This window comes from Martes martes, assembly GCF_963455335.1.
Source record: "Martes martes genome assembly, chromosome: 11".
Classification (NCBI taxonomy): domain Eukaryota; kingdom Metazoa; phylum Chordata; class Mammalia; order Carnivora; family Mustelidae; genus Martes; species Martes martes.
Genome location: NC_137899.1, coordinates 61,591,188 through 61,599,987, shown reverse-complemented (window position 1 = coordinate 61,599,987; position 8,800 = coordinate 61,591,188). Strand labels below are relative to the sequence as shown.

General features: G+C 42.2%; 1 protein-coding gene across 1 annotated transcript in view; it reads left to right on the top strand.

Moving 5' to 3' along the window:
* The first annotated feature begins 1,597 nt into the window (after nucleotides 1-1,597).
* CPVL (carboxypeptidase vitellogenic like) overlaps nucleotides 1,598-8,800 on the top strand; it is a 133,253-nt gene continuing 126,050 nt past the window's right edge. The window contains exon 1 of the mRNA XM_080818862.1: nucleotides 1,598-1,688. The gene's annotated coding sequence lies outside the window, so the exon portion shown is untranslated. The remainder of the gene's footprint in view (nucleotides 1,689-8,800) is intronic.

Genomic DNA, 8,800 nt, shown 5'->3' with positions numbered 1-8,800 from the left:
TTTGGTTTTCACTTAAGTGACTCCATGTTGGGCAAAGGTATTCCTTGGCCAGTAGCTGTCCTTGTTCTAGGGTCCAAAATTTAGAGGGCCCCCTTTGGCCCTCTGCTGGCTGTCCTCCACATAGAATGAGGCATCCATGGGACTAAGTACATTGCATGCCCCCTGCAGCAAATCTATCCCTCCCCAAACCTTGTTCTGAGTGTCCAGGATTCCCTAGATTGCTTTTCCAGAAAACTGAGACTCCGTGACATTAAGTAATTTGTTCCAGCTTACAAAGTTAGTGCTATAGTTAGCTTAAGTTGCATAACAAACCACCCAAAATGTAAATGGCTTAAAATAACAATGAATTGGGTTTTTCTCCTGCACAGTGGACTGGCTGGGCCATTCTGCTGCTGATTTCTGCCAGGGCTCACTCATCCACTAGGCTAGTGGAGAGGCTGAGCTGGAACCCTCTGACTTCTCTTACTGGTCTCTCAGGGGGTGCTGCTGTCTCTGGAATGTTCTGTCTCCTGCGTGTGACCTCTCACTCTCCAGGAGCCGTGCTGGCTCCTCGAATGGTGGTCACAAGGCAGCAGCCTCGAAACAGAAGCTGCAAGGCGTTTTGATTTCTGGGATGCAACCAGCATTTGCCCACATTCTAACAGCCAAAATTAGTCACAAGGTCACAGTTAATGAGTTAATGGGACCACGGAAAACAGACTCTACCTCTTGATGGGAAGAGCAGCCAAGTCACCTGACAAAGGAGCAGGGTGGTCTTGTTTGATCATCTTTAAAAATAATGGATCACAGCTAGTAGCTAAGTAGCACAGCCAGAATTCCAAACCAGGTGGCCTGCCCGGGGTGCTCTAAGTAACCATCTCTGAACCACAGGACATTTGGGGACATTCCGATGTGGTAACGACAACATTCCTGTATTTTGTCCTACTTTGCGCTTGTAATCTCCTTACCTTTTTAGCCCCATGCCTCCCCCCCCCACCGCCCCGCCCCTAGTGTCTGGCTCAGTGCCCAGTACCTGAGGGAAGTTCAAAATACCTACTGAGGTCATTTAAAAGAGATGTGACACTTAACCTAAGTCTCAGTTGCCCGCCTACAGAATGGGGATAATCTTAGCACAGAACCTATCAGGTTGGGATAAGGTTCCCAGTCCCTCCTGCAGAGAAAGCACCTGGCTCAGGGCTGGCCCTTGGTGAGCTCTCAGGATCAGTAGACTGGAATGGGCACTTGGGATGAATACAAGTGGACTTTCTAAACAGTGGCAGGAAAAACACCACTCGGTTTCCAGATGCAAACACCCGGGTTGCGAGCACAAGGATTGCAAACACCCGCGGGGGGGAAAGATTTTTAAATACAATATTTAAATTCTGATAGCAGCTTTAAAAAAGAGGGAGGGAAAATCAAAACACGCAAAGGAACAAACCCACCAGAGCTGCGCCCGCAGCCGACCTTTCTCCCTTTATTTTTCACTATTCCCCTCTGGGGTGCCTGCTTCTTCCAGGTTGGAGGCTGCCTGCGCGCGGCCGGGTCTCGGGGACGGGAGGTGGGGACCTACCTCTGGCTCCAAAGGTCTAGGTCACGTGGGCCGCGGAGAGGCGCGCTTAGAAGCCGGCGTCGGACAGGGTAGTCGCGAGGGGCCGGGCTGCCGCACTTCTCGCCGCCTGCGCCACGGCTGCGCGGACCCGCGGGCTCGGGTGAGTGCGACGCGGCGCGGGATCCTGCCTCGCGGTTGTGCCGGGACGCCGGGAGCGCCGGGCGGGTGTCTGCGGCGCCGTGTGCACAAGGAGGGAGCTAGCGCTTGGTTGGGAACCGGGTAGGCTTGGCGCTAGGCTCTAGGTGCGCCCGGCCCGGGGAACGTTCCCGAAGGCTCCCAGTCGCACCGGGGCTTATTGCACGCCAGGAAACCTCTTGGTTCAGGGTTTTCCCCGGGGTGCGCGAAGCCTTGGGGTACCCCTTTACTCTTGATGCAAGGTGGGGACACATCCTCTGCCTCCCTCAACACGTCTTTGGGATGTTTTGATTTTGTGGGTGCTGTGGAAAAGGGGAAGCGGGAAATGCCTTCGAGTTGAGCACCCCACGGAAGAAGAATTGTCCTGATAGAGAGAAAGCAAGCACAGAAGAGAGACCTGGAATATAGGACTGGGGGAAACGGGGGCACAGGATAGCTGGAAGCAGCTCCCTGCCAGGCGGATTCAGCCCTTACAGGAAAGTTCCTAGGGGCCAGTGGGATCCTTAGAGACAAATGGAAGCACCCAGTACCTTTTAGGACACCTTGGTCTCACGGGAAAAAATAGGCTTTGGTGTATTTATGGATTCAAATCCCAGCGATGCATTTTGCTAGTTGGTGACTTTGAGCAAATTTTTTTAGGTTTGCTAAGCCCCAGTCTCCCTATTTTAAAGACACTTATTTTTTTTTTCTCCTCCTCTTAAGTGGACAACTAACTTTTTACTGTTTTTGGTGTGAGATGAGTAAAAACAGAGATGGAAGGAAGAAAAAAAAATCCAATTAGGATGAATTTTGCTAACCTGAACTGTAGCTCTTAAGAAAGTTGTTCAAAACAGGAATTTTTACATTTTTGGAAAAAGTAGATCACACTGGCTTTGATGGAGTATGAGAGTCTGTACAGTTCTCAAGATCCTTAGGACGATTGGGCTTTCTAGATTTGTGCTCCAGGCCACTCTAAGTCCAGTGGTAACTCTTTATAATGTAATGCAAGTGTTCTCAGCAAGAAGCTGTTTCATTCTTTTTTTTGGTGGGGGGAGGGAGTTGGGTTTTTTGGAAGGGCATAAGTGGTCTCACAAAATATATGACTCTAGCTTATAAGCCAGTTTATAATGGGGTTCTTCTAGACTGATTTTAGAGCCTGAGAAATAAATGGGTTTTGACTGACAGGTGATTTAAGTAACTTAGAAGAATGTTAAGCAAGTCCACAGGACTTGGCAGTTCACACCCCTTGAGAAAATAAAAACAAGAAGGAAACGGCATGACTGTATTTTGTTGATGACTTTGTTTTTGTTTTAGAAAGCATATGATGTGTCAGAGGAAAGACTGAGTGTTGACTACAATATTGGTATTCACTGAAGTAAGATCGAGAAGAGCTTAATTACTGTCTCAGATAACATCAGATACCCATTTATTAGCACTGAAATTCCCGAGGTAAATAGGTAATGACCCATTAATAAGGAGTATAGTTCATTTTAAAGAGCAAATGGGATTATTTCAGGTTAGCATTCCCAGGCGTTTAACTCTGTGGGGTTTTCGTGGGCTGAACTAAGAACATTTAAAAGAATGGAAATAGGTAAGTTTCTCATAATTTGAAAGGTACCTTTTGAAGAATGACTCATGAATATCTACATAGATTTGGGAGAGGGTAAGCTGGACAGAATGCTAAGAACTGTACCTTGGCCAAAAATAGGAACAGAGTTTAAAGTTACTCTGATATTTGCAAGTTCAGAGATTTAAGCAGCAATGGACTCGGTTCGCAGCACAGTGATCAGGTACTTTCATCATAAAACCCAACTACTAAGCATAAATGAACTGAAACTACAGTATTGACATTTCTCTCCCTCGGAGATATTACAGGAATAGCCTTGTACATGATACCATATGTTTTTCTTTTATTGCTTTAAACCAGAACCTGGGAAGTTAGATGGGGAGGGGAGGGGATAACTTTAGGTCCTTTGATCAGTTGGCCTGATAGAGCAAATTCTTAGCATCTTATCTTTCCAAATCCTTGGGACTTACTTAACCTTTTCTACATATTCTGATTCTAATTAGTGGTTCATTTTAAACTGTTAGGGTTATTTACAGGTCAAAATATTTATGTAGGCATCCGGGGCTAGCCCTCCCTTCTTTCTCGTTTGGGGCACCATATCCCATTACTTATCTTTCAGAAAGACCACTAGACATATCTTGGTGTAACTATATGGTTCTTTGGGGGAGTAGGTAACCCAGCTCCCAAGATATCGAGTCTCCTTTTTCTTTCTCTGCAATCTGTTCTGTTCACAGTTCAAACTTTACTTTGTCCCAGATCATTTGCAAAGTCTCCCAACTTAGCTCTCAGATGTCAGATCCTCTCCACTCTAGCCTAACACTTATGCTGGAATGAGCTTTCTAAAGCACAAGACACTCCTCTCCTTAAATGCCTTCAGTGCCTCCTGACTGCAACCAGAATGAAGTATAAACTTTCTTTCTTTCTTTCTTTCTTTCTTTGGCCTGGATTCTGTTTCTTTTTCTTTTTTTTATTGTCTTATTTTAGTCACCGTACAGTACAGCATTAGTTTTTGATGTAGTGTTCCATGATTCATTGTTACCATATAATACCCAGTGTTCCATTCAATACGTGCTGTCCTTAATATCCACTACTGATGGCTCACTGATCCCCCCACCCCTCTCCCTTCTAAAACGCTCAGTTTGTTTCATGGAGTCCATAGTCTTTCATGGTTCGTCTCCCACTTCAATTTCTCCCGCTTCTTTCTTCCCTTCCTTCTCCTAATGTCCTTTGTGCTATTACTTATGTTCTGCAAATAAGTGAAACCATATGATAATTGACTTTCTCTGTTTGACTTACTTCACTCAGCATAATCTCCTCCAGTCCCATTCATGTTGATGCAGAAGTTGGGTATTCATCCTTTCTGATGGCTGAGTAAGATTCTATTGTGTATATGGACTACATCTTCTTTATCCATTTGTCTGTTAAAGGGCATCTCAGCTCTCACTATAGTTTGGCTATTGTGGACATTGCTGCTGTGAACATTGGAGTGCATATGGCCCTTCTTTTCATTATATCTGTACCTTTGGGGTAAATATCCAGTAGTGAAATTGCTGGGTCACAGTGTAGCTCTAGTTTTAATTTTTTGAGGAACCTCCACAGTTTTCCAAAGTGGTTGCACCAATTTGCATTCTCACCAATAGGGTAAGAGTGTTCCCCTTTCTCCCAAACTTCTCCAACGTGTGTTGTTTCTTGCCTTGTTGACTTTTGCCATTCTAATGGTGTAAGGTGGTATCTCAATGTGGTTTTGATTTGAATCTCATTGCTCATGATGATGAACACTTTTTCATGTGTCTGTTAGTCATTTGTATGTCTTTTTTGGAGAAGTGTCTGCTCATGTCTTCTGTCCATTTTTTGACTTGATTATCTGTTTTTTGGGTGTTGTGTTTGAGAAGTTCTTTATAGATCTTAGATATCAGCCCTTTGTCTGTAGTGTCATTTGTGAATCTCTTCTCCCATTCCGTGGGTTGCCTCTTTGTTTTGTTGACTGTTTCCTTTGCTGAGCAGAAGCTTTTTATGTTGATAAAGTCCCAAAAGTTCATTTTCACTTTTGTTTCCCTTGCCTTTGGAGACATGTCTTGAAAGAAGTTGCTGTGGCTGGTGTCGAAGAGGTTATTGCCTATGTTCTCCTCTAGGATTTTGATGGATTCCTATCTCACATTGTGTTCTTTCATCCATTTAGAGTTTATCTTTGTGTATGGTGTAAGAGAATGGTCCAGTTTCATTCTTCTGTACATAGCTGTCCAATTTTCCCAGCACCATTCATTCCAGAGACTGTCTTTTTTCCATTGGATACTTTTTCCTGCTTTGTCGAAGATTAGTTGACCATAGAGTTGAGGGTCCATATCTGGGCTCTCTATTCTGTCTCATTGGTCTATGTGTCTGTTTTTGTGCCAGTATCATGCTGTCTTGTGATCATAGCTTTGTAATATACCTCGAAATCAAGCAACGTGATGCCCCCAGATTTGTTTTTCTTTTTCAACATATCTTTGGTGATTCAGGGTCTTTTCTGGTTCATACAAATTTTAAGATTGTTTGTTCCAGCATTTTGAAAAATGCCATTGGTAATTTGACTGGGATGGCATTGAAAGTATAGATTGCTCTGGGCAATATAGACATTTTAACAATGTTTATTCTTCCAATCCTTTCCAATTGAAATTCTTCAATTTCTTTCATGAGTGTTTTGTAGTTCCTGAAGTACAGATCCTTTACCTCTTTGGTTAGGTTTATTCCAAGGTATCTTATGGGTTTTGGTGCTGTTGTAAATGGAATCAATTCTTTAATTTCTCTTTGCACAGTTTCATTGTTAGTGTATAAGAAAGCAACTGATTCTGCGCATTGATTTTTTATCCTGCCACATTACTGAATTGCTGTATGAGTTCTAGTAATTTGGGAATGGAGACTTGGGTTAGCATGTCACCTGCAAAGAGAGTGAGTTTGAATTCTTCTTTGCCAATTTGAATACATTTTATTTCTTTTTGCTGTCTGATTGCTGTTGCTAGGACTTCTAGTACTATGTTGAACAGTAGTGATGAGAGTGGAAATCTTTGTCATGTTCCTGATCTCAGTGGGAAGGCTCTCAGCTTTTCTCCATTGAGAGTGATATCTGCTGTGGGTTTTTCATAGATGGATTTTTTGAAGTTGAGAAATGTTCCTTCTATCCCTATGTTCTGAAGAGGTTTAATCAGAAAAGGATGCTGTATTTTGTAAATGCTTTTTCTGCATCAGTTGAGAGGACCATGTGGTTCTTGTCTCTTCCCTTATTTACGTGTTCTATCACATTGATCGATTTGCGAATGTTGAACCACCCTTGCATCCCAGGGATAAATCCCACCTGGTCCTGATGTATAATCCTTTTAATGTACTGTTGGATCCTGTTAGCTAGAATCTTGTTGAGAATTTTGACATCTGTATTCATCAGGGATATTGATCTGAAATTCTTGGTTTTGATAGGTTCTTTGCCTGGTTTTGGGATCAAGGTAATGCTGGCCTCATAGAAAGAGTCTGGAAGTTTTTCTTCTGTTTCTATTTTTTGAAACAGCTTCAGGAGAATGGGTATTATTTCTTCTCTGAATGTTTGGTAGGATTCCCCAGGGAATCCATCAGGCCCTGGACTCTTGTTTTTTGGGAGGTTCTTGATCATTGCTTCAATCTTGTTATTCAGGTTGTCAATTTCTTCCTATTTCAGTCTTGGAAGTTCATAGGTTTCCAAGAATGCACCTATTTCTTCCAGGTTGCTTAATTTATTGTCATATAGCTGTTGATAATAATTTCTGATAATTGTATTTATTTCCTTGGTGTTAGTCATCATCTCTCCCCTTGCATTCATAATTTTATTAATTTGGGTCCTTTCTCTTTTCTTTTGGATAAGTCTGGCCCTGGTTTATTGATCTTATCTTTCAAAGAACCAGTTTCTAGTTTTGTTAATGTGTTCTGCTCTATTTCTGGTTTCTAATTCATTGATCTCTGCTCTAATCTTAATTATTTCCCTCCTCATGCATGGGTTAGGCTTAATTTGTTGTTGATTCTCCAGATCTTTAAGGTGTAAAGACAGTTTGTGTATTTGGGATTTTCTTTTTTTCTTTCTTTTTTCTTTTTGAGTGAGGCTTGGCTGGCTAGATATTTCCCCCTTAGGACTGCCTTTGCTATATCCCTTAGGTTTTGGATCAGTATGTCTTCATTCTCATTGGTTTCCATGAATTAACTAAGTTCTTCTTTGATTTCCTGATTGACCCAAACATTCTTGAGTGGGATAGTTTTTAGCTTCCAAATGTTTGCATTTCTTCCAAACTTTTTCTTATGATTGAGTCCCAGTTTCAAAGCATTGTGGTCAGAGAATATGCAGGGCATAATCTCAGTCTTTTGGTATCAGTTGAGACCTGATTTGTGATCCAGTATGTGGTCTATTCTGGAGAAAGTTTCCATGACACTTGAGAAGAATGTGTATTCTGTTGTTTTAGGGTGGAATGCTCTGTATATATCTATGAGGTCCATCTGGTCTGTGTGTTATTCAAAGCTCTTGTTTCTTTGTTGATTTTCTGCTTAGTTGATCTGTTTATTGCTGAGAGTGGAGTGTTAAGGTCTCCTACAATTAATGTATTATTATCAATATGTCTCTTTATTTTGATCAACAGTTGGTTTTTGTAGTTGGCTGCTCCCATGTTGGGAGCATAGATATTTACAACTGTTAGATCTTCTTGTTGGATAGACCCTTTAAGAATGATACAGTGTCCTTCTGTACCTGACTACAGTCTTTAGCTTAATATCTAATTTATCTGATATGAGAATTCCTGCCCCAGCTTTATTTTGAGGTCTGTTGGCAGGAAAGATTGTTCTCCATCCCTTCATTTTCAGTCTGGATGTATCTTTAGGTTCAAAATGAGTCTCTTGTTGACAGCATTTGGTGGGTCCTGTCTTTTTATCCAGTCTGCAACCCTGTGCCGTTTTATGGGAGCATTTAGGCCGTTCATGTTGAGAGTGATTACTGATAGATAAGATTTTATTGTCATCATGTTGCCTGTGAAGTCTTTGTTTCTATGGATTATCTCTGTACATCTCTGTTCTGTATCACTCTTGGGGTCTTTCTCCTTTTATAGAACCCCCCTAAATATTTCTTGCAGGGCTGGCTTACTAGTCACATATTCTTTTAGTCTCTGCCAGTCCTGGAAGCCTCTCCTTAATATTTCTTGCAGGGCTGGCTTACTGGTCACATATTCTTTTACTCTGCCAGTCCTGGAAGCTTCTCACCTCTCCATCTATTCTGAATGACAGTCTTGCTTGATAAAGAATTCTTGGCTGCATATTCTTCTTATTTAGTGCCCTAAATATGATTTGCCAGCCCTTTCTGTCTTGCCACATCTCTGTGGACAGGTCTGACATTATTCTGATGGTCCTTTCTCTGTACATAAGGAATATCTTCCCCCAACTGCCCTTAAAATGGTTTCCTTGGTTCTAAGATTTGCGAATTTTACTATTACATGCCTGGGCGTTGATATGCCCTCATTGATCTTGGGGGGTGTCCTCTCTGCCTTTAG